Source organism: Petaurus breviceps, unplaced genomic scaffold (genome assembly GCF_028583685.1).
Source record: "Petaurus breviceps papuanus isolate PSGF00001 unplaced genomic scaffold, PetGlider_PUasm1.0 140, whole genome shotgun sequence".
Classification (NCBI taxonomy): Eukaryota; Metazoa; Chordata; class Mammalia; order Diprotodontia; family Petauridae; genus Petaurus; species Petaurus breviceps.
This window is the reverse complement of record NW_027185698.1, coordinates 15,981,712-16,005,524: the sequence shown is the minus strand read 5'-3', so window position 1 is coordinate 16,005,524 and position 23,813 is coordinate 15,981,712. Positions and strand designations below refer to the sequence as shown.

Sequence of the window (23,813 nt, the reverse complement as noted above, 5' to 3'; positions counted from 1 at the left end):
ATTTACATTAATGCGCAGCATTTCAGATGAATGGTACAGTCAAAGGAAGAGGGTTAAGTTTGTCAACAGCACTGTCCCATACCTCCATTCAATGTCTCCTTCCCTCTGGAAGTCTTTTCTTCTGAAGATTTCCAGGGCCCTTATTCTATTCTCTGGGTATCATTGTAATTCCTCATCCTGGAGTGCCAACTTTAAACCTTGGACCTGTGTCCTCATCACTGGTAAGGTCCACCTCTTCCATAAAGCTTTCCCTGATTACTTTATGTTGGGGTTTGCTGGCTAGACTTTTTTTCTCTTCTCTACTTATTCTATCTCTTTTTAAAACCTGGGACAATTAACTCTTTCATCTTGTATAGTTTCATTTATGATTTCTTGAAATAGAGTTCTGGAAAACCAGGCTTTGATAAAGCCCATTGGGATTCAAACAGAGATACCTGATTATGCCTTAAACCCAAATCACTCTGACTCTCACTAATTGGCCAATAATAGGTTCCAGGCCAAGCCTCACTTGGTCATTGTTTGGGTTTTGATGACTCAGAGCCAATATAAATAGCAAGTGTTTCTATTCTGGCCAATAACCCTGAAGGTCTTCCCCTCCTAGTTTGATTTTTTCCCCCCTCTAAGCAAGCAAACTGAGCCATCTTTGCTTCATTTCTCACCGACCCTTAAATCAGTGTTGCCTCAGACAAAACGAGACCTGGGCAAGACTTTAACTTAAAAAGGCCCACTAAAAAAAAAAAAAGTACATCTCCAGTCATTCTGACCTATGTCTTGCCACTGAACTCAGATGACCTTGGAGGAGAGAGTGAGGTCAAATGACTTCTTAAAAAGTGCATATTTATCAGCAAACTTTTTTTTTTAATTTTTAAAAATTTATTTAGTATTTTGTTTTTTCCCAAATACATGTAAAAACAATTTTTAACATTCATTTTTAAAATTTTGAGTTCCAAATTCTCTTCCTTCCTTGTAATAGTAATGGAATTTGAAGATCGCCTTGTATTGGCAAGGTAACAGGTAATTAGCACTTAGTTCCAAGCTCATGATTGTGTCAAGTATAAAGACCCAGAACTTGTGAATCCCAAGGGGCTGGAACAGGGAGGAGCTAATACCTTATATAAGGAAAAACACAAGCTGGAGAGTCAGAACTTCTTGGAGAAAGCAGTGTGGAGGCTGAAGAGGAGAGGCCCAGGATGGAGAAAGTGATTTTGATTTTGAAAATGGAGCTTATGGGGGCAGCTAGGTGGCACAGTGAATAGAGCACCAGCCCTGGAGTCAGGAGGACCTGAGTTCAAATCTGACCTCAGACACTTTAACACAAAAAACTAGCTGTGTGACCTTGGGCAAATCACTTAACCCCAATTGCCCTACTCTCCCCCCTACAAAAAAAAAAAAGCAAAAACATTTAAAAAAAAAGAAAAGAAAATGGAGTTTATGGTGGTGGAGCTTCTTCTGAGAGCCAGCTGAAACTTCTGCTAAGACTTTCTGAGAACAAGCAGGAACTGATGAAGACTTCTGAGGGCCAGCCAGAGCTGCCAGAGGAAGCATGACTGTGGTGTTGGTACTTTGTCGGTTTTGGGTCTATGCTGATTTCACAGACAGAAAGTGAATTGATGAGGATGCCAGTAATGTGTATGCATGTTATTATTGTGGCTTTGTTAAACCTTGTCTTCCCAGGAACAGAAACTGTGATGTACTTGAAGTGGACTAGACACTGAGCTTCAATATGGAACAGGAACTGCATGGAGAGCTGGACAAGGAACTGGGAGCTGTTTGCCTTTGAATTCAGGTGTCGGTTAGATTCAGGCAGAAGCTGGGATCATGGAAGAGGAACCATGGAAGCTTAGAGCTTGCCTTGAGTCAAGATGAAAAGACCTCTCCTTGGGTATTTCATGCTGACTGATGATATTGTTATTTGTGACCTAGGGGTGGATGCTTTCCACTACCCCTTAAGAGGGTACTTAGTAGTGACTGATGATACTGTAACCTAGGGGTAGAAGACTTTGACCTCAGTACTTTGTGTCAATTAAGGAGGCTTGCCTCCTTAAGGGTGATTGAATTAAGGATTCACTAAATGAAGGATTTACTAAATGAATGTTATCTTTTGTTTAAAACTATGTGACCATTTTGGTGAAAACTATGTGGCCATTTTAGTGATAAGTTGTGACGTTAAAACATTATGAATGCAATATTTTGTTTATTATGAATGTTTTTGTCTTAGTGTGTTACTGAATACATAGTGTTCACTATACCGTGTAATCAGAACCTTGAAATCTGTTCATAGCAGCAGTCCTCTGGAAAGCTGCTTGTGCTTAGCTTTACATTCCTCCCTTCCCCACCCCACATTGAGAAGGCAAGCAATTTGTATCACTTATACATGTGTAGTCATGTAAAACACATTTCCATATTAGTCATATTGTGAAAGAAAATATAGACCAAAAAAAATCACCAAACATCAAGAAAAATAAAGTAAAAAGTTATGCTTTGGTTTGTATTCAGACACCATCAATTCTTTCTCTGGGAATGGCTAGCATTTTTCATCATAAGTCCTTCAGAGTTGTCTTGGATAATTGTATACCTGAAAACAACTAAGTCATTCACAACTAATCATTTTACAATTTTGCTGTTACTTTGTACACAGTACATTTCACTTTGCATCAGCTCATGCAAGTCTTTCCAGGTTTTTCTGATAGCATCCTGCTCATCATTTCTTTTTTTTCTTTCATTTTAAATTTTATTTAATTTTTTCATTATTAAATTATTTACTTTTAGTTTTCAACAATCACTTCCATAAGTTTTAAATTTTCTCCCTCTCCCCTCTCTCCCTAAGATGATTTATAATCTCATAGGGGCTCTACACATACATTCCTATTAAACACATTTTCAAATTAGTCGTGTTACATAGAAGAATTATAACAAATGGGAAAAACCATGAGAAAGGAAAAAAAATAAAACAAAAAAGTAAATAGTTTACTTTATCCTGCATTCTGACTCCATAGTTCTTTCTCTGGATATGATTGTCATTTTCCATCATGTGTTCTTTGGAATTCTTTTAGATCCTTCCATTGCTAAGAAGGACTAAATCTATCCAAATCAATCCTCCCACATTGTGGCTGCTACTTGGTACAATGCCCTCATGGTTCTGCTCCCCTAACTCAACATTAGTTCATAAAAGTCTTTCCAGGTTTTTCTGAAGTCCCCCTATTCATCATTTCTTATAGCACAATAGTATTCCATTATATTCATATACAACAATTTGTTTAACTATTCCCCAATTGATGAACATCCCTTCAATTTCTAGTTCTTGGCCACCAAAAAAAATAGCTACTATAAATATTTTTGTACATGTGGGTCCTTTTTCCATTTTAGTTATCTCTTTGGGATATAGCCCTAGAAGTGGTACTGCTGGGTGAAAGGATAGGCACATTTTTATAGTCCTTTGGGCATAGTTCTAAATTGTTCTCCAAAATGGTTGGATCAGCTCACAGCTCCAACAATGAGTTAGTGTTCCAACATTCCCACATCCTCTCCAACATTTACCATTTTTCTGTTTTGCCATGTTAGGCATTCTGATAGGTGTGATATGGTACCTCAGAGTCGTTTTGATTTGCATTTTTCTAATCAATAATGATTTAGAGCATTTTTTTCATATGACTATAAATAGCTTTAATTTCTTCCTCTGAAAATTGCCTGTTCATATTCTTTGACCATTTTATCAATTGGGGAATGACTTGTATTCTTATGAATTTGACTCAGTTCTCTATATATTTTAGAAATGAGGCACTGAAAATCAGGGGCACTGGTTGTAAAAATTCTTTCCCAGTTTTCTGTTTCCCTCCTAATCTTTGTTGTATTGGCTTTGTTTGTGCAAAAACTTTTCAATTTAATGTAATCAGAATTATCCATTTTGCATTTCATAATGTTCTCTCTCTCTATTATTGGTCATAAATTCCTCCATTCTACATAAATCTGACATATAAACTATTGTTTGCTCCCTTGATTTGTTTATAGTATCAGCCTTTATACTTAGATTGTGTACCCATTTGGACTTTATTCTGGTATACGGTGTCAGATGTTGGGTTGGCCCAGTTTCTGCCATACTATTTTCTGGTTTTCCCAGAAACGTTTGTCAAACAGTGAGTTTTTATCCCAGAACTGCTCTTCATTTCTTATAGTACAAATATTCTATTGCAATCACAATAGCACAATTTATTCAGGTATGCCCCAATTGATGGACATCAGAGACTATTTAGTCCAACCTTCTACTTAAAGTGTGATTTCCCTTCTATAAGTTCCTTGAGAAGTGATTATACAGTCTCTACTTAGAGGCTTACTGACAAGGAACTCAAATCTTCCCAAGACAACGAATGTAATTTTTGACCATGCTAATTGTTACTCCAGGGTGTGTGTTGCCCAGGCAGATTTTTTATGTCCACATGGGTTGTATAAATGAGACTTGTGGGGAGGCATTGATGCATATCTCTGGAATCTTTACCACCAAGGGAAACTGATTCTTGGCTAGAGGGGAGCTATGAGCAGGGACAATGAGTCTGGCTACTCTGTTTTTTGTTTTGTTTTGCTTTTTGGAGGGCAATTGGGGTTAAATGACTTGCCCAAGGTCACATGGCTAGTTTTTGTGTTAAGTGTCTGAGGCTGGATTTGAACTCAGGTGCTCCTGACTCCAGGGCCAGTACTCTATTCACTGTGCCACCTAGCTGCCCCCTACTCTGTTTTTTTAAAGAAAGGGTAGAAGACTAGGATTATATCACCAGTGACCTTTTTTTAGGTTCAAGCCATTTTTCTGGTCTTTATCCCTATCCCTGGTCTCTATAGGGGAAATGATAACCCCAAACTTATAACCACAGGCTTGACTTGTTCCCTTGAAATGCTAGTCACATACACACACACACAGTCACAAATAGTGAATATTGAGTAAACCCATTTGTCTAAGCAGACAGAAGTCAGAAAAGTTCTACAGATTAATGTATAGCAGAAAGTGCATAGAGTGAATGAACTTTCCAAGTGGCAGTGAAATCTCAGCTCAAAAAAGAGGTCTTGATCTAACACCAAAGTCTCTAAGGGAGGCAAGATAGAAATTGGCAACAGGTTGAAGAGCCAGCTTTCCCCTTACATGTCTGCCTTTGAAAGTCTTTTCTCCATAGATTTCTCCCTAAAGAGACTCTGGAACCACGTGTCTGTCTGCCTCTTTGTCTCTGCCTCTGTCTTTCCTGCTCTGTCTCTGTCTCTGTTTGTCTTTCTCCCTCTGTCTTTCTCTTTGTCTTTCTCTGCCTCTGTCTCTCTGTGTCTGTCTTTTTCCCTCTGTCTTTTTCTGGCTGTCTCTTTTTCTCTTTCTGTCTCTGTCTTTCTCTGTCTCTGTCTTTTTCAGCAGGAATGAAGAATGTCTTTTCTGCTGCAAAGCTCTTGTGCCAGCTCTGCCCATCAGGTAGACATACAACCTCTCCACCAATGAGGAGAGTCTTATGCAAATGATCTCTTTAAAATCCAGGTTACATTTGAAAGTTTTTCCTTGTGTTGAGCCACAATCTTCCCCTGTAACTTCCATCTCTTTAGTTCTGGTTCTGTTCTCAGTACCCAAGGAGAATCCATTTACTTCCTCTTCTATATTCCTACTACTTAACCTTTCTGATGTTCAGTTGAAGATCTAAAATGTGGGGCTGACTCCTAAAATCCCCTCATGTTCTAAATTCTATGTTCCTTAGGAAATGTTTAAAGGCAGCTAATGCAGGCCCCAGAGCTGAGACTCTGTGTGAAGGTTGCTGCAAGGGCTCTGACTAGAGCATAGTCTAGGCCTAGAAACAACTTTGAAAAACTTAAGAACTCTGATCAATGCAATGACCAATCATATTTCCAGAGGCCCATTGCTACCAACTTCCTGATAGAGAAGATGGACAGACTCAAGATGCAGAATGAGAAACACATTTTGGACATGGAAAATGTGTGGATTTGCTTTGCCTATATATGCATGTTTTTTTTTAAATAGGGGTTTGTTTTTTTTTTAATGAGGGAGGTGGGGGGAAAGTAAATTTTTGTTAATTGAAAAAAATTTAATTTTTTTTAAAACAAAGAAATGTGGACCCTCCTCTTCTCTCTGTGTCCTTATTAGAAGGTCTCTGCTGCCTAAAGCCCTTAAAAGCAGAGTAGGAACTCTCAGAGATCTTGGCAAATTCTACCCCCAGACTCCCTTTTAGAATCTTCCTGTCATGCTAGTATATGAACTATTAGCATTGTATCCCAACCTGGTGAGTGAATGCAACATTACCCTGTTTGCTCCTGAGTGGCCTTGTCTTCATGTGGGCAGTGCATTTCAGTGGCAGGCTGGGCTGTCTCACTGCAGCCAGTCAAGTCTTCCTGGCTGGGGAAGAGAAAGCATAGAAGAAAGCTCACCTCTTGGCTGCTAGTTCACAAAGCTGTCTCAGATTAGTCAGCAGCAAGGCCTTCTATAGTCCGCTGAGCAGCTTTCTGGAGCAGAGAAGACATCTGTCCCTCCCCCCACCTGTTGCTCCAGGGACATTAAAAGGAAGACCTGATTACAAAGCAGGTGGGTCAAGGCTTTCCTGCTCACTTCTTAAGTAAGTATTATGATCCTCTTGTTTTTATTTGGAACCAGTGGAGACATGGAGGTTTAGCCATCCTCATGATTAAAGAAATAGAACCCCAAAAGTGTGCTTTTGGGAAATAGTTTGCTCAAGTGAAGGCCCCAGCTTGCTCAGCATGAAATGGGAGAAAAGATTACCCGAACACTCCATCTGTGGTCCTTAAGGGGCTCTGGGCTCTGTGCCTGATTGCTGGAACCCAGGAGTCTTACAGTTAAGCAATGAGGAAAACAATTTCACTCTGGCTTTTCTCTTGTTAGAAGGGAAAGCTCTTGGCTGGGACCTGGCTTCAGAGACTGGCTCTTGGGATTCATCCAGGTACAGTGTGTAACATTGCCTGAGCCTGGCTTCCCTTCTTTTCAGATTGTTCAAAGTATTTCCATTCACAACCATAGCTCTGACCTTAGAAGAGCAAAGAAACTTTGAGCTAGCATTTAGCTGGTTTCTCTTGGCTAGAGTTGATGATTGGTTGTGAACTGAACCTTCTACCGGGGTCTCCTGACCCAAGAGCTCATATGTTCTTTTTTAGTTTTCTTAGCCCATATTCTCCTTTGGTTCAATTTTATTTCTTTTCTTTTTTTTTAAGCAATTGGGGTTAACTTGCTCAAGGTTACACAGCCAGTTATTTCTGGGTGTGGTGCTAAGTATCTGAGCCCGGATTTGATCCTAAGTCACCCTCGACTCTGGGGCCAGTGCTCTTACTCACTGCTGCCACCTGGCTGCCCCTAAGCAATTGGGGTTAAGTAACTTGCTCAAGGTTACCCGGCCAGGTGTTTCTGGGTGGGTGCTAAGTGTCTGAGCCTGGACTCATCCCAGGTTATCCTGACTCTAGGGCGGGTGCTCTTACTCGCTGTGCTACCTGGCCGCCCAGATTCAATTTTATTTCTCATGCTGATGTTACATGCAAGGATGAAAATGGCCAGTGGCAGCTGCATTTCATTAACCTACCACGGTTTTCTTATCTTCTTTTCAAAATTTAATTGCCAAGGGCGAGAAAAGCAAGGCTTCCATTATCACAGGAAAGGATCTCTAGGCAAACCCTTTGTGAAGGTCACCAACAAGTTCGGGATTAAGGAGCTCTGCTACAGCTGAAGGTAGCATCGAGGGCTCCACCCATCCATACTCCGTGAGTCAAGAGCGATAGTTAAGCCAGTTAGACGTGGTGGGAGAGGCTGGGATGATCCTCTGCTTCTCTTCAGCTCGAAGGATCAAGGTGTGTGACTCATCCCATCTGTCGTGCAGGGCACCAAATAGCAGAGGGTGCTCTGGGGGTGGCCAACCCAGCCTCCGGTAAGTGTCTCTCCAAGACTGAGAAACCTGGCTGTTCCACCCCATTGGCTCCTCCCTCTCTTTGCATTCTATTGCTTTTTTTTCTAATTAGTTTGGGGGTTAGTGTGGATTACCCAACAAGAACATGACTGAGCCCTACCCTACCATCCTACCGCTCTTTGTTCCTGCTGTAGTGCCTTTAAAATCCTCATGTGAGAACATTTGTCTATAGGTTTTTAACCATATTGTTATAAAAATGGATAAAAACTGGATCAGTAGTAGTGCAGAGGGTCAGGACAACCTGGGTTCAGATCCTGTCTCTAACACAAACTTGGCAAGCTCTAGAGGGAACTCTCCAGGACTATAAACTGCAGAGAAGGTGGCCACCTGAATTGGCAGGTGGAATTTCCTTTCCTTTGAGTTCCCTATACCAGTAAGTTCAAAGGTCAATTCCCAATCCCTACAAATAAACACAAGCAAGTAACAGTCAAAGTACCCAGCAGGTACATTTCCCATCCTAGTCAAGACTCCTCAGTCCTCCAAGTTAATCTCACCAAAGTCAAAGTTCAGTTTCTTCCAACTATTCCCTGGTTCAAATCCCAGATCTTACTATTTATATGACTTTGGTGGAGTCTATTAACCTTTCTGGACTTCAACTGCATTATCTGTAAAATAAAGAGATTGAACTAAAGGCCCCTTCTAGCTCTAAACCTGTGCTATTATGGGCACTTACTACCTAAAGCACTGTGCTAGGAGCTGAAGGGGATGCCACAATGAACAGGATCTCCTCCTTTCTTTCAAGAAGTTTCCAACTGAATAAGTGTATGTACATTGCCCCATCAATATTTCTATTAGGTCTGTATCTCAAAGAGATCAATGAAAAAGGACCCATATGTACAAAAATATTCATAGCAGGTCCTTTTGTGGTGGCAAGAAAATGGAAAATGAGAGGATGCCTGGGGAATGACAAAACAAGTTGTGGCATGTGATTATGATGGAATGTTGTTGTTGTTGAATTGTTTCAGTTGTATGATCAATCCCATTTGGGGTTTTCTTGGCAGAGATGCTGGAGTGGTTTGTCATTTTCTTCTCCAACTCATTGTACAGATGAGGAACTGAGGCAAACAGGGTTAAATGACTTGCCCAGGGTCACACAGCTAATAAGTGTCTGAAGCCACATTGAACTCAGGAAGATGAATTTTCCTGACTTCAGGCCAGGCCCAGCATTCAATCTATTATACCACCTGGCTGCATTGTGATGGAATACTATTGTGCTATGAGAAATTATGAAGGGGATGGTTTCAGAAAAATCTGGGAAGACCTATATGAATTGATGCAAAGTGAAAGTGAGAAGAAAGTACACAACAGCAGTAATATTGTCATGATAATCAGCTGTCAAAAACTTAGCAACTCTGAACGATAGAATGATCCACAACAATTCTAAAGGACTGATGATGAAAAATACTGCAGTTATCCCTTCCACTTCACAGGGGCTAGGGGCACAGTGACCCTGTGATCTGGAAAATCTATGTAAAACTTTGACCTTTCCTTCATACCAGAGAAGAAGTCTGAATTATTATGGTATTAAAAGATAAAATACGTTGATATTATGCAATACTATATATATGTGTTTGTATGCCTTTCTGAGTTATTAAACTTTTTCTGTGTCATCTGTTGGCCTTTACATGTCATCTGCAACTTTTGCAAGCCTCCCACCAAATTTCCACTTAATTTCTTATGCCAACCCATGATACATCAAAAATTGCAGTGGGGAAAGTTGTGATGTGAAAGGAATAACTGTATCCATCTCCAGAGAGGACTGGTGAACTCTGAGTGCAGATTGAGTCAGATTTTTCACTTTCTTTTTCTTGCTTTTTGTTTCCAACATGGTTAATATAGATATAAGTTTTGCGTGACTTTACAAGCAAGATGGGAATTATATTATTCATCTTATCAATTGGTAGGGAAGGGGATACAGGGAGGGAGAGAATTTGGAACTGAAAAAATGAGTGCTAAAAATAAATAGATAAATACACTGCAAAGGAGGATGTGAAAGTGCAAATAATAGATGTATAAACTAAATGTTAGTAAAGTTCTAAGGAAAAAAGAAGAGATTATGGTTGAAGAATCAAGAAAGCATACATGAAGGAGGTGTCACTCAAGATGGTCCTTCAAAGATGAATAAAATTTTAATTGGATTTGTTAGGGCAGTCCATGCATCATCTCAGATGGAAGTATGAGCAAAGGGACAAAGGAAGGAAAGCACAGGACATGTTTGGGGCATGGAAAATAGTCTGATTTGGCTAAGTCATAGGACACCTAGAGATAACAGAGATTGGGGCTAGATTACAGATCTTGAATGCCTAGCTAAATGTTTTGAACTTCATTTGATAACCAATTAAGAGTCATTAAAAGTTTTTTAATCTTTTTTTTTTTTTGGAGTGGGGAAGGTAAGGCAATTGGGGTTAAGTGACTCGCCCAAGGTCACACAGCTAGTAAGTGTGAAGTGTCTAAGGTCAGATTTGTACTCAGGTCCTCCTGACTCCAGGGCTGGTGCTCTATTCACTTCACCACCTAGGTGCCCCTAAGGTTTTTAATAAAGGAATTTAAGCAAAAGGCAACATCTTAAATGAAACTTGTATCCTCTTTCCTCCAAATTTTCTGCAATCCAGTGACACTGACTTTGACACTCCATCTCTGTAGTCCAGGTATCTTCACTGACTGTCCCCATGCCTAGAATGCTCACCCTCCTCTTCTCTATCTCCTGGCTTCCTTCCTGTACCATTTTAAGGTTTACAAAGTACTTTTCCTCACAAGAATGAGTGAAGGAAAAAGCATTTATTATGTACTTATTATGTCTTGGTACTGGTGATGCTAATAGAAAAGTAATATAATCCCTGCACTCAGCATATATAGAAAGTTTCAGATGCAAATCAAAGGGTCCCATGGTTCTTACTGAGCAGTAGCAAAGTAGATGGGAATGCAAATTATTAAACATCATTTCTGCTGATAGAACCATATCAGATTCTGATGCTGAAACTTTTGACAGCACCAAGAACTTTGGTGGTGAGAACCATCTGGGACTTTGGTGACTCTGGCTGCAGCTTCTGAAGAAACAGTTGCCAAGCCTCATCTCCAGAGGTATTGTATGCTAGATTGATGATGGCTTTTGGGGCTGGACTAGAAGCATGACAGGGAATCAGAGAGAGCCTGCTACTCGAAGGACTCTTGGACTTATCTACTCAGCAACGGCAGTTCATCAGCTGTTGGTATTGATGGTAACAAGGAAGGTGGATCCCTTCTCCACAGTAACTGAAGTACAACCGTATGAAGTTGCTAGAAAAGTATTTTTATCCCCATTTTATAAATGATGAAACTGAAGCAGAGTGTCTTATTAAATGATCAGAGCTAAGAATTGAACCCAAGTCTCCTGACACCAAGTTCAGTCCTTTCTCCATTTGTACTATGCTGCCTATCATTTCTCTTGGAAGTCAGCTGCTTGACTTTGATGCTGCCTCTTCAGATTTTTCATACCCACCTCTCCCCCCACAAAATGATGGTCATCCTAAATGGAGCACTTTGTCTTCACCTTTTCTTTGTGTCCATCATGTGCTATATTATACTTATTTGCATCATGTTTCATATTATTTTATACATTTCCCATCTTCCCTAGAATATTATAAGGTTCTTGAGGACGGGAAGGCTGTTTTTCTTTGTATCCTTAATGTCCAACACGTTGTCTCATATGTGTACTCATTCATTCATTTATCTCTCCATCTGTTAATCTGTTTGTCTACCTGTTTGTTTATTGTTTGGGTTAGTTGTTTTTATAGACCTATGATTTAATTGGTATAGTGAATGTTGGATGAGAAAACACTGCAAAGTCATACCTGTTCTTCAACTTATAGCCTCATGAAGTTGTCTGGATACAGTGAGAGGTTAAATGACTTGTCCAGTGTTACACAACCAGTCTGTGACTGAGACCAGACTAAAACCCCAATTCTAAGGCTGGTCATTTGACCAGATGTTCTCTGTCCACTATTCCAGGCTACCTATATTAGGTAAGAATTGGATGAATATTTGCTGAACTGAACTGAACTGAGTTGAAACCACAGCCAATGGAATGAGCTTCTCATTGCAAGGGGAGTTGGGGAAAGCAAAAAAGAGACAGACTTGGCCAACTTCCTATTCAGTCTGGGGTTGCCCTGAGTGGAGGTTGGACTGGAATGCTGCCAACAGAAGTGAGTGGTTGCTACCAAGCAAAGCAGGCCACCACAGAGGAGGAACAGGAGTCCATGGCTCTTTATTCCCCGCTTGGATCCAACCCAGAGTCTGCGTTGAGGTGAAGAAAATGAAGTGACCCAGGGTGTGTTGATTATATTTCTGTCATCCTTCCCTTCTCTCTGTAGATCAACACTTAGGCAGCCCCTACAGCTTCTGTTGCTGCCTTGACCTAGGATGGGATTTGTCAATTGACACCTTGGGCAATTCAAAGCAACTTTGCTAAATAATGATGTTAAATAGAAGCAGGCCCAGCTTGTCTCCCCTAGACCCATAAAGTAGCTGCCTCAGAACTTGCAATGGGACACATTAAGTTCTTTTCCATTTTCCCCCCAGCAGTCTTAGGGTGAGTGTAAAACTGGAAAAAAGGGAGAAAAAGTTCACTGTTTCCAAAATGTCACAATAGAGCTCTTTAAAGGTCAGAAACAAGCTTGTATCTGCTTGCATTGTCCATAGGATCAATGCCCAGGAGTGAGTGGTGGTGAGAGCTTGGAGGAACAGAAAAATAAAGGATGTCCTTCCTGTGCCCCCCAACTCTGTCTGCTCTGAAAAGGACATATAGTACTTAATCAACTCACTCATTAAACTTTTCAGGATGTGAATATTTCTTTTAATTAAAATGGGAGGGATTGTGACTGCTTATCAGAAGTTTGTGGGTCTTCTGTAACAATCCTGATAAAGCTATTAAAGACAGAGAAGCCAGTTTGGCAGAACAACCAGTGCCCAGACTCACATTAGAACAAGTTTTTATTGTCAGAGTACATTCATTCATCCATCTTCTTGACAACCCCAACCACTGACTTTCGTAGGCCTTTCTAAAAGATTTAGAAGGAGGGTAGGCCCTAGGTAAAGCAGGCAAAGTCTGTCTAGAGGGCTAGCTTTCCCTTTCTGTATTTCTTTTTCTCCTCCCTGTGATAACACTTCCCCCCTTTGCCTTTAAAGTATTCAGTTACTCTCTTCTCTATTTTCCTATCTTCTCTCAAATGACTAATTATCAGTCATTTGTCCCTAAATGAAAATTAATCATTAATTTATTAACTCTTCTAGGGGTATTTGAATTTAAATCTGATCTGAGACAGCCAGGTGTAACCCCTTAGATAGAGCGCTAGATCTAGAGTCAGGAAGACCTGAGTTCAAAATGGCCTTAGACACTTACTAACTGGGTGACTCTGGACAATATACTTAACTTCTGTTTACCTCAGTTTCCTTATCTGTAAAATGGAGATCATAATATCACCTACCTCCCCAAAACTTTCATAGACAATTTTTCAGATAAAGGTCTCATTTCTCAAATATATAAAGAACTTTGTCAAACTTGTAAGAATACGAATCATTTCCCAATTGAAAATGGTCAAAGGATACGGACAGGCAGTTTTTCAATGAAGAAATCAAAACTATGCATAGTCATATGAAAAAATGCTCTAAATCATTATTGATTAGAGAAATACAAATTAAAACAACTTTGAGATATAATCGTTCACCTATCAGATTGGCTAAAATAACAGATGCCCTTCACTTGGGGCATCAAGTTGTGGTGTATGATTGTGATGGGATACTGCTATGACATAAGAAGTGGTGAACTGGTTGTTTTTAGAAAAATGTAGAAATACTTGTATGAAATAACAAAAGTGAAATGAGCAGTACCAAGAAAACGCTATACATAGTAACAGAAATACTGTCCTAAGAACAACTTTGGCTAATTCATCTTTAGTATCATGAATACTTAAACCATCTACAAAGGACCTGTGAAGGAAGATGCTATTCACCTCCAGAGAAAGAACTGATAAATAGAGGTATGTATAGTATGTTTAACATATAGAAATATATCTCTATCTCTATATAAAATTTGTGTTTAATTGTAGCCTTCTCTAGGGCAGGATAAGGAGGAAGGAAGAAAAAAAAGTACACAGCAGAAAACAAAAGGAAACTCAAAAGCATAGAAAACCTTTGAAAACAGTGTATAAGTATTCATTACATAGTTTTGTTTTTTTAAGTAAACAGTCTGAGATGTAAATTCATGGCTTTATATTGAATCCTCTATGTTGTACTGTGTACTTGGAAATGTTCTTTTTTTGGGTCTTTTTTTCTTTAAGTTCAAAATGAATAAAAAAGTTAAAAGAAAAAGATGGGATTTTAGATGGGATATGAAGGAAGTCAGGAAAATCAGTGAGTAGAGTTAAGGAAGGAGAGCATTCCACACATGGGGAGAGCAAGAGAAAATAATGGAAGCTGAAAGATGGGGTATCTTGTTCATGTAACAAGCATGAGGCCAATGTCACTGAATCAAAGAGTATGTGGTAGAGAATAAGATGTGAGAAGAATGGAAAGATAAGAGGAAACTAGGTTATAGAGGGTTTTGAATGCCAAACGGAGCATTTTGTATTTGATCCTAGAGACAATAGTGAGCCACAGGAATTTATTGAGTAGGGGAGTGACTGTGGTGGAGCCTGGTAGAGAGGACCGAGGTATAGGCTTTTTACATAATAAGCTGTACTAGTCAGCACAAATAGATTCAGGCAGCTCACAGAACCAGATAATGCCCTCACCAAGCATTGGGTCTTTTTTGTTTTTTTGTTTATTTTTTAGTTTTCAATATTTATATCCACAAGGTTTTGAGTTACAAATTTTCTCCCCATCTTTTCCATACCCCCATCCACCCCAAAATAGCAATCCTACTGAACACCCCCTCCTCCAATCTGCTCTCTCTTATATCCTCCCCCATACCTCCTAACTTTCTAGTAGGACAAGATGGATTTCTATACCCCAGTGCCTGTATATCTTATTTCCCAGTTACATGTAATAATAATAATAATAATAATAATATTTTTTTAACATTTGAATTTAAAACTTTGATTTCCAGATTCTTTCTCTTCTTCCCTTGTCACCCACCCCTACTGAGAAGATAAGCAATTCAATATAGGTTGTACATGTATAGTTATGCAAAATATTTCTATAGTAGATATATTGTGAAAGACTGACTATATTACCCCCCATCCTATCCCACCCCCACTTATTCTATTTTCTACTTTGACCCTGTCCCTTTTCAAAGGTGTGTGCTTCTAACTACCCCCCCATATGCCCTCCCTTCTATCATCCCCCCTCTTATCCCCCTCCCCCCTACTTTCCTGTAGGGTAAGATACCCAATTGAGTGTGTATGGTATTCCCTCCTTAAGCCAAATTCAATGAGAGTAAGGTTGACCCATTCCCTTTTGGCTTCCTGTTCTTCCCCTACATTGTAATAGTTTTCTCTTGCCTCTTGCAGGGGAGAAGGGCCTGGACTGTGCCCTTCCTTTCCAACAGAGTTCCACACTGACCTTTTACTTGCTCTTTGGCATTTATGGGTTGAGGAGTCTGGATACTGCCACAGCTGCTGGTGATTCACTCTCCTGAAGTCGGCTCCAGCCACCACTGGTCAGGGCACCCTGAAGCCAAAACCTAGCAGTCATGTGGAACAGTGCTCTGCTCCCAGCTGTAATGGGAATGCAAATTTGGAAGATCTTCCCTGCCCCTAGGCTAAAATGTACCTGAAGCCTGGGGAGGGAGGCTTGTTTTTCAGTAGATACTTCTTGATTGGCCAGTGAGTCAATAAGGTTGTTACATTCTCTGAGCCAGGAGAAGGCTATATAAGCCCTGATGTGTAGCTTTGTTTTTGGGACTCACTTTGAGAAGTGTTCTGTGATTTGATCTGAATTCTGGGAAGCTGTTGTTGAGAGTCCCCCGGCTTTGAAAAACCCAGAATGTGGAAACCCAGATGTTGACTGGGTATGGATGTAATGGTTGGACAGTTTGGAAATCTGTCTACTTGATGTTTCTGTCTTTATAATTATGCCTGTATACTTTGAGGTTCAGGGTGCTGACCTTTTCTCCTGAACAAGGTAAACGATATATGTCTGACTGATTAAAGTAAGCTTGTTAACCCATTTTGAGTTGCTTTCCTTTAACAAAGCAGATCCAAGAACCTGTGGTAGCTGCAAACCCTGAGGACGCTTGGGGTGCTTGCTGCTACACCAGCCCACTGCAATGGACCCTCCCTGTAGGCCTGCCAGGCTGTCTTAAGCGGGATATTTGTTTCTGTCACTTTGTGGGTTCTGTAGCTCTAAAATTTGTTTAGAGTCATATTTTATAGGTATTTGAGGTGGTTGTTGGGGGAGCTCATGGAATTTCCTGTTTCTATGCCTCCATCTTGGCTCCCCCCCCCAAAGCATTGTTAAGGTGACTAGTCAGGACAGGGGAAATGCCTGAGGTGTAAAAACCCAGAAAGATACGAGGTAAAGCAAGGTACACAACAATTCAGAGCCACAGGTTACTTAGGACTCTGTGCCTATATGGACACTACACAGATGTATGAATGAAATGCCTGTTTTTGTTTCTTTTTCTTGTGTTATCTTCCCCCTTCCCCCTCTTCCCCTCCCCCATTCCAAATTACCTGAAAGACAATTCAGTTCAATTCAACAAGAATGTACAGGATGTTTACTGTATATCAGTATGGTATATAATACAAATGATTACCTACCCTCAGGGAACTTATAGTCTAGTTAGGGATATAAGACACAAACAGAAGAAAGTCATATGATGAAGTTAAAATAGCTTGGAAAAAATGCAGACTGCTTAAATGTGCAGTAAATTTTTAAAGAAAGTGAGGCATCATAATGTAGTGAAAAAAATCTAGCTTTCAAGTCAGAAGATTCAAATACTGGGTCTTTGCTTACTAGTTCTATGACCCTTGGGCAACCACTTAGCATCTCTGGTTCTCAGTTTCCTTGACTATAAAATGAAGGATTAAGTGATCTTTAAGGTCCTTCAAAACTCTAAGTTCTGTAAGTGAGAGATCATTTCAGGTCAAAGAAAGTTTCATGGAGAATAGGACACAAGGGTGGATAAACATAATGTTTTTATGGGACAATGAGGAAACTTCTGTGGCTGGGGTATAAAGTTATGTGTGGGAATAGAGAAAGAGGGAATGTGGTAGTTAAGGTAGCCAGATTATGGAATGTTGTGAAAACAAAACTGTAGGTTTAGAGCTTTAGCCTGTGAGCAGCGATAGGCTATTACCAGGCTAGGAGCAGGGTAGTAACATGATGAAAACAGTATTTGGGAAAGGCTAATTTGGTGGTATTGTGCAGGATGAATTGTGGCTCAGAAAGACTGGAAGCAGGAAGACCAATTAGATGGCTATGGAATGAAAATGGAAGGGACAAAGACAAGATTTGTTTGGAAGGAATAAATGTCAGGAGTTGGCATGGACTTAGACTTGAGGCAGGAAAGAGAAGGAGGGAGAGATTATAGATAATGCCAAAGATTCAAGCTAGGGGTACAAGTGGAATGGTGATGTCACTAACACAAGTAGAGAAAGTTGGAAGCAGAAAAAACTTTGTGACTGCAGATGATATCAATGGCTTTGAATAAGTTTGAAAAGATAAAAGGTGAAAACTCATCTTTATACAGATTTAGACTATAATAGCTTAAAACAGCTCTAAGACTTTTAGAATACCTTGTATAGATAGCATCTTAAGGTGTCTAAAGTACTTATCCATCACATAAGAAATACAAATAGTTACATTCCCATTCCCATTTTATAGATGAAGAAGCTGAGGCTCTGAGAAGTTAAGCAATTTGCCCAGTGTTACACAACTAATAAGGATTGGAACCAGTAGGCAAGTCTGCCTTCCTCTTGACTCCAAGTCTAGTGGTTTTTCCACTGTACCACTTTGCTTCTAGCTTATTAGCAAGACCTCCAAGTACAAATGGTTTACAGAAAACGGAAGATATGGGACAGGGGCTCAGGTAAGTGGTTGTCCTGGAGACGGCAAATGGGAGACATCAATTCCTCAAATATGTGTGCAATGCCTTCTACAAATGAGGCACCAACACACCAGGCTAGATGTTTAGAGATAATAATTGAAGTTAAAAGAAGAGATTGGTCCTCCAAGGCAGAAACAATGGCATGGAGCCAAAGATTGAGCCTTGAGGAATAAATTAGTGAGTGAAAGAAAGACTAGGAACCAGTAAAGGAGATGGAGTGGCTAGTGGAGATAAATGAAGATAGTGTAATATCACAGAAATAAAGGAAGAGTTTCTTTATTTAAAAGTGTTGATTTGTGCTCATTAAAATTTTTTTTCAATGTTTTTATTGGTACTTTCTGTTTCTTATATCACCAGTTATCCCAAATATCCCCACCTCCAGCCATCCCATATTACAAATAGTACTTTTTAGTCATCAAAAAAAAAAGACAACAAAAAGAACTGATAGATACTTTGAAAAAGTCTGAAAATATGTGCAATATGTAACATTTGTGTACCTTTTGCCACAATGAGGGGGTAGGTTGGAAGTATCTTCTCATATTTCTTCTTTCAAGTCCTGTTTTATCTTTATAATTTTGTTGCGTTTATTTTTATTTTTTTGACATACAATTCTTTCCATTTACATTATTATGGTGTATATTGTTTTCTTGACTCCGTTTACTTCACTCTGCATCAGTTCATATAGCTTTTTCCATGCTTCTCTATGTTCATCACACATACTTTTTTTTTTTACAACACAGTAATGTTCCATTACCTTCATGTACCACAATTTGTTTAGCCATTTCTCAATTGATGGGCAACTACTTTGTTTCCAATTCTTAGACATCAGAAAGCCACTATAAAAATTTTGTAGTCTATGGGGATTTTTTCTTATTGTTGCCTTCCTTGGATTCTGCTTGGCTTTAGAAACAAGAAACAGGACCAATGGGAAGGAATCTCAGGGAGGTCATTACCTAGTTCAGGCCCTTATCACTACTTGCTAGATTATTTCATTAACCTCCTAACTTTTCTTCCTGCTTCTAGTCTTTAGGGGTCTTTAGTTCATATTCCGTACAGGTGCCAAAATAATCTTCCTAAACTTTTGTCTGACTGCATTATTCCCTTTCTAAAGAGTCATCAGCAGTTCCCTATTCTAAGATAAAATGCAGACTGCCTGGCCCTCTACAACCTGGTTCCAGGCTATTTTTCCAGACATATTGCATCACTCCCTTTCATGCATTTTATGTTCCAGTCAAATTAACTGTCCTAGCTATTTTAAAATATTTTTTTGCTTTTAGGAGGGGGGAGGCAGGGCAATTGGAGTTAAGTGACTTACCCAAGGTCACACGGCTAGTAAGTGTTAAGCGTCTGAGGCCGGATTTGAACTCAGGTCCTCCTGACTCCAGGGCTGACACTTTATTCACTGTGCCACCTATTCACCTCTGTCCTACCTATTTTTGTCCAAACTCCACATTCCATCTCCACCTCCAAGAATGCCTTTCTTCCTCCCCTAGTTCATGTGCCACCCTACTTAAAGCCCATTTTGATCCCCTTACTAATTAATGCTCTCCCCCCCCCAAATTGTCTTGTGCTTTTCTACATGTTGTATCACCCCAGCAGAATGTAAGTTCCTCGAGGGCAGGGACTGTTTTCAGTTTTGTCTTGACTTCTTAAGCACCTAGCACAATGTCTTGCAAGTAGTAGATTCTTAATAAAATGCTTATTAAATTGATCTGAGGAATATTTAGGAAGAACTTTTTAATAATCCGAATTCTCCAATAGTAGAATGGGCTTTCTCTGTAGGTAATGAGTTACCTGTTACTAGAAGAGGTGAAACAATATAACAGCTTGTCAGAGGTTGGCCTAAGGTTGGCCTAAGAATATCTAAGTAACCTGTCAACTCTAAGATTCTATGACTTTTTTTTTTGCTTTCTGGAGGGGGGGAAGGTAGGACAATTGGGGTTAAGTGACTTGCCCAAGGTCACATGGCTAGTTTTTTGTGTTAAGTGTCTGAGGTCGGATTTTGAACTCAGGTCCTCCTGACTCCAGGGCTGGTGCTCTATTCACTGTGCCACTTAGCCGCCCTGATTCTATGATTCTTAACTTGGACTGGAGACATTCTCACCTATTCAGTCCGATTTCACCTCATTCTGGATTGAGTTTTCCCATGAAACCTTTCCTGATGAGCCCAACCCCACAAAGTTCACTTTCATTTTTGGTGTCTCCTCAGAACTGAAGTTGTTGGTCAATACTACATCATAGTATATTATTCTTTGGTACAATATGATATAGGTTTGCTTTTGCTGATATTAGCTTAATATAAAGTTGTATCATATGTGAGTGCCCAGTCTTCCCCACTGAATTGTGAATACCTCTAGGATAGGGACCATGTCTCCTAAAAAAGACAGACTATTCCAGGAAATGGTGGTGGTAGATTCCCTCTGTATTCCATCCTAATCAGGCCATCTCTAGACAACTGTGTTCCTTTTTAGGTGCCATGTCCAGCCAACAAGAATTTATTAAACTCTTACTATATGCCAGGTACTATGTTAAGTGCCTGGAACAAAAGGAAACACAGGAACAAAAATGAAACTGACCTTGCTCTCAAGTAGCTTACATTCTGTTGGAGAAGACTCCATGAACATAAGTATGTGTGTATGTATATACACATGTATATAGCCCTACATATAAGTATACATATGTGTGCACATACACATTGTATAGATATGTGTGTGTGTATACATAGGGTATATGTGGGTGTGTGTCTATATGCATATATCCATATATGTATGGATGAATTTATGTGTTTAATATATGTATAGGAAATCATCCTTGCCTTCAAGGAGCTTATATTCTAATGGAAAGTTTAAGAAGGATATTATTCAACTGGAGAGCCTCCAAAGAAGGATGACTGGGATATTGAAACACCTGGAGTTCACATAATATGAGGAGAGGCTGAAGGAACTGGAGATGTTTGTGTAAAGCCAAGCACAAGCAGCTTTCCAGAGGACTGCTGCTGTGAACAGTTTGAAAGTTCTGATTAAGCAAAAGATAACTATGTGACCACTTTGGTGAAAACTATTTGGCCACTTTAGGGATAAGTTGTTATACCATAACATTGTGAATGCTGTACTTTGATTTTCTGTGAATGCTGTGTCTTAGATTGTTATTGAATAAATAGAGAGTTCACTATACTGTGTAATCAGAACTTGTAAACTGAGAACTGAGAAGACCTGAGAAGAGAATTGAGCAGGACTAAGAAATGAGAAGAGAGGAGAACTGCAAGGAAACATGACTGTGGTACTGATACTTTGTCTGTTTTGATTTTACTTTGTCAGGTTTGTCTGCTGATAGAGGATATTGCTGTTGTTACAGAATCCCTGGGACCTTACTGCTTGTTCAGAAGCCCTGAAAGATAATTTTCTTGTTGTGAGGGTCTCACTGACATTTTCAGAGGTCCTGGGACTATACTGATGGTTTGTTTTGATTCCTCAGACTTGTTGTTGGGTCCATGTTGATTTTATAGGCAGAAAGTGAATTGATGAGAATTCTGGCAAGTGCATGAATGTTTTGGTGGCTTTGTTAAGCTTTGTCTTCCCAGAAACAGAAACTGTGAAGGACTTGAGGTGGACCAGACACTGTGAGCTTCACCATGGAAGATGAACCATGGAAGCTGGGAGCATGCCTCGAGTCAAGATAAAAAAAAAACCTCTCCTTGGTATTTAAGGCAAACTGAGATCATAATTCACTGTCACCTAGGGGAGGAGAATTTTGACCTCTACATTTAGATGATTGAGTTAAGGACTTCTCCAATTAAGAAGAAAGAAGACTTTTTGATTAAGACAGTGTGACCTAGGGGTGGAGAACTTTGACCTTTGTACTTTGTGATTGAATTAAGGACTTACTAAATGATTGATTTCCACCTCTTCCTCCTCATTCTGTTCATACTCCCTCCATCACAACCATTCACACATATTCAAACATATTCTTCCTCATAGTCCTGAAAAATAAATTTGTTTAGAGTTTAGTGAAAATATATGTAAGTAGACAAAACAGTTATGTTATATCTGATAATGCCACAGAATGAGATATGAATATCCAGTTTGGAACTTTCAGAATTAGAAGGTCTGTTACCAATGCATTGAGAAAGCTAGATGGTACAGTGAATAGAGTGCTGGTGCTGGAGTCAGGAAGACTTGAGTCCAAATCCAGCTTCAGACATTTATTAGCTGTGCCTCTGGTTTAAGTCACCTCACCTCTGACTCAGTTTCCTGATGGTAAAATGGAGACAATAATAGCACCCAGCTCCCAGGATTGTTATGAGGATCCAATGAGATAAAAATTGTAAATGCTTAGTGCATAGTAAATGCTATATAATGCTTATTCCCTCCCTTTTCCTTCGACTTAAGAAAAAAAAGTAATGTGTTTTTCAGTTCAAAGAAAGTGGGAGAAAAAATCCAATCGTCTCCTAGCTCCCTCAAAGCACAGATGTTCAAAATAAGTTGCTGTGATATTCCTGAAACACTGGGCTTATATTCATTACCATCTGTGCTCCTGACCCTTCTTTTCTCTCTTTCTTGTTTCTATTTAGATGGAAACCTCAGCTTTCCACAACCTGAATGGTAATTCACTGGCATCTATCCTGTGCTCACAACCTAGATCTCTTTTCTGATGGATGAAAACAGTAGCAGGTTTGAAAACCATCAAAGCCAGGACAGACCATAATAAAATTTTACAGTATTGCTTCTGTAGCTCAAAAACAGGTTGGTGTGCTAACTAACTGTTTACCCCAGAATACTTATGAAGAAATTGTTATTTAATGAACCTTAAAGCTGTCACCAGCTTTTTTTTTTCACCAAAAGAAAACATTAAGAAGTTATACATTTTCTTTTTTTTCTTTTTTAAATTTTTAATTTCTTTGTTTCCTTTTAGTTTACAGGATTCAATTCCGCAATTCCTTGAGTTTCAAGAAGTTCTACATTTTCAAAATGAACAAAAGATTCTTTTCTCTTTTTTGTATTATTGTTTAGAACTGTTACTTTCAAAAGCAGATGTATTTACAGTTTATGAGTCAGAATCTCATCCTAGGAAAGTCTCAGGTACCCTCCAGAGAGTTTTCCAAGCCAAAACTTGTTCTAGCCCCTGGCTTTCCTACTATTCCCCCTGGATGAAAAGTCTATGGTTTAGATGCCCATAATGTCAAATTTACTAGAGGTCCTTGAGGCAGCAAGATCATTTCCTGCTGTTATTTATGAGATCTGCTTGTTGGGCTTAAGAACTTTCTTTTCCTTTTTTTTTAAAAAAATAAAATTTTATTGTTATCTTTTGTATTTAACATTACCTCAATTTTCCCCACTATCTCTCCCCTTCCCTCCTCCCTAAGATCCATCTCCTAAAACAAAGAATTCATTTTCTAGAAGAAAAAAAACCCCAGGAATGAGATGAGAATGAACTCAGTAAAACTTCTCAATACAGATAAAAAGTCTAAAAAGTTATTCTGTATTCCTCACCCATGGACTTCCCACCTCTACAAAGGAGTGAATGGGGTGGGGATCTCCTTCCTGGGGCTTGCTCTTTGTAATTCTGCATTCACTTTCAGTTTGCTTATGATTGTGGTCCTCTTCAAAAGATTTATTTTTTCCAGGTTGCTAGGATTGATGATTTCCCAATATGTGCAAGTGGGCATTCTGTGAAGTTTTGTTTTGTTTTGTTTTGAAATAGTAACTGGGGACAGGGGCCTCAAAGTCCAAGGCATTGATCAAATCCTGGCTGAGCTCAGTTCTCCTTCTGACCACTAGATAGGGCCAGTAAGCCTTTATATACTAGATATCCAGGAGGCTTGGCTAGATTGCCCCAGAGCCGGAATGAAC

The 23,813-nt window shown here is 39.5% G+C and overlaps 1 long non-coding RNA gene across 1 annotated transcript; it reads left to right on the top strand.

The window, feature by feature from the left end:
* The first annotated feature begins 6,291 nt into the window (after positions 1-6,291).
* On the top strand, positions 6,292-23,319 carry LOC138150389 (uncharacterized). Its single transcript, XR_011165562.1, has 4 exons — positions 6,292-6,587; positions 7,600-7,901; positions 22,535-22,706; positions 22,876-23,319. It is a non-coding gene; the product is annotated as an uncharacterized lncRNA (long non-coding RNA).
* Positions 23,320-23,813: the final 494 nt, after the last annotated feature.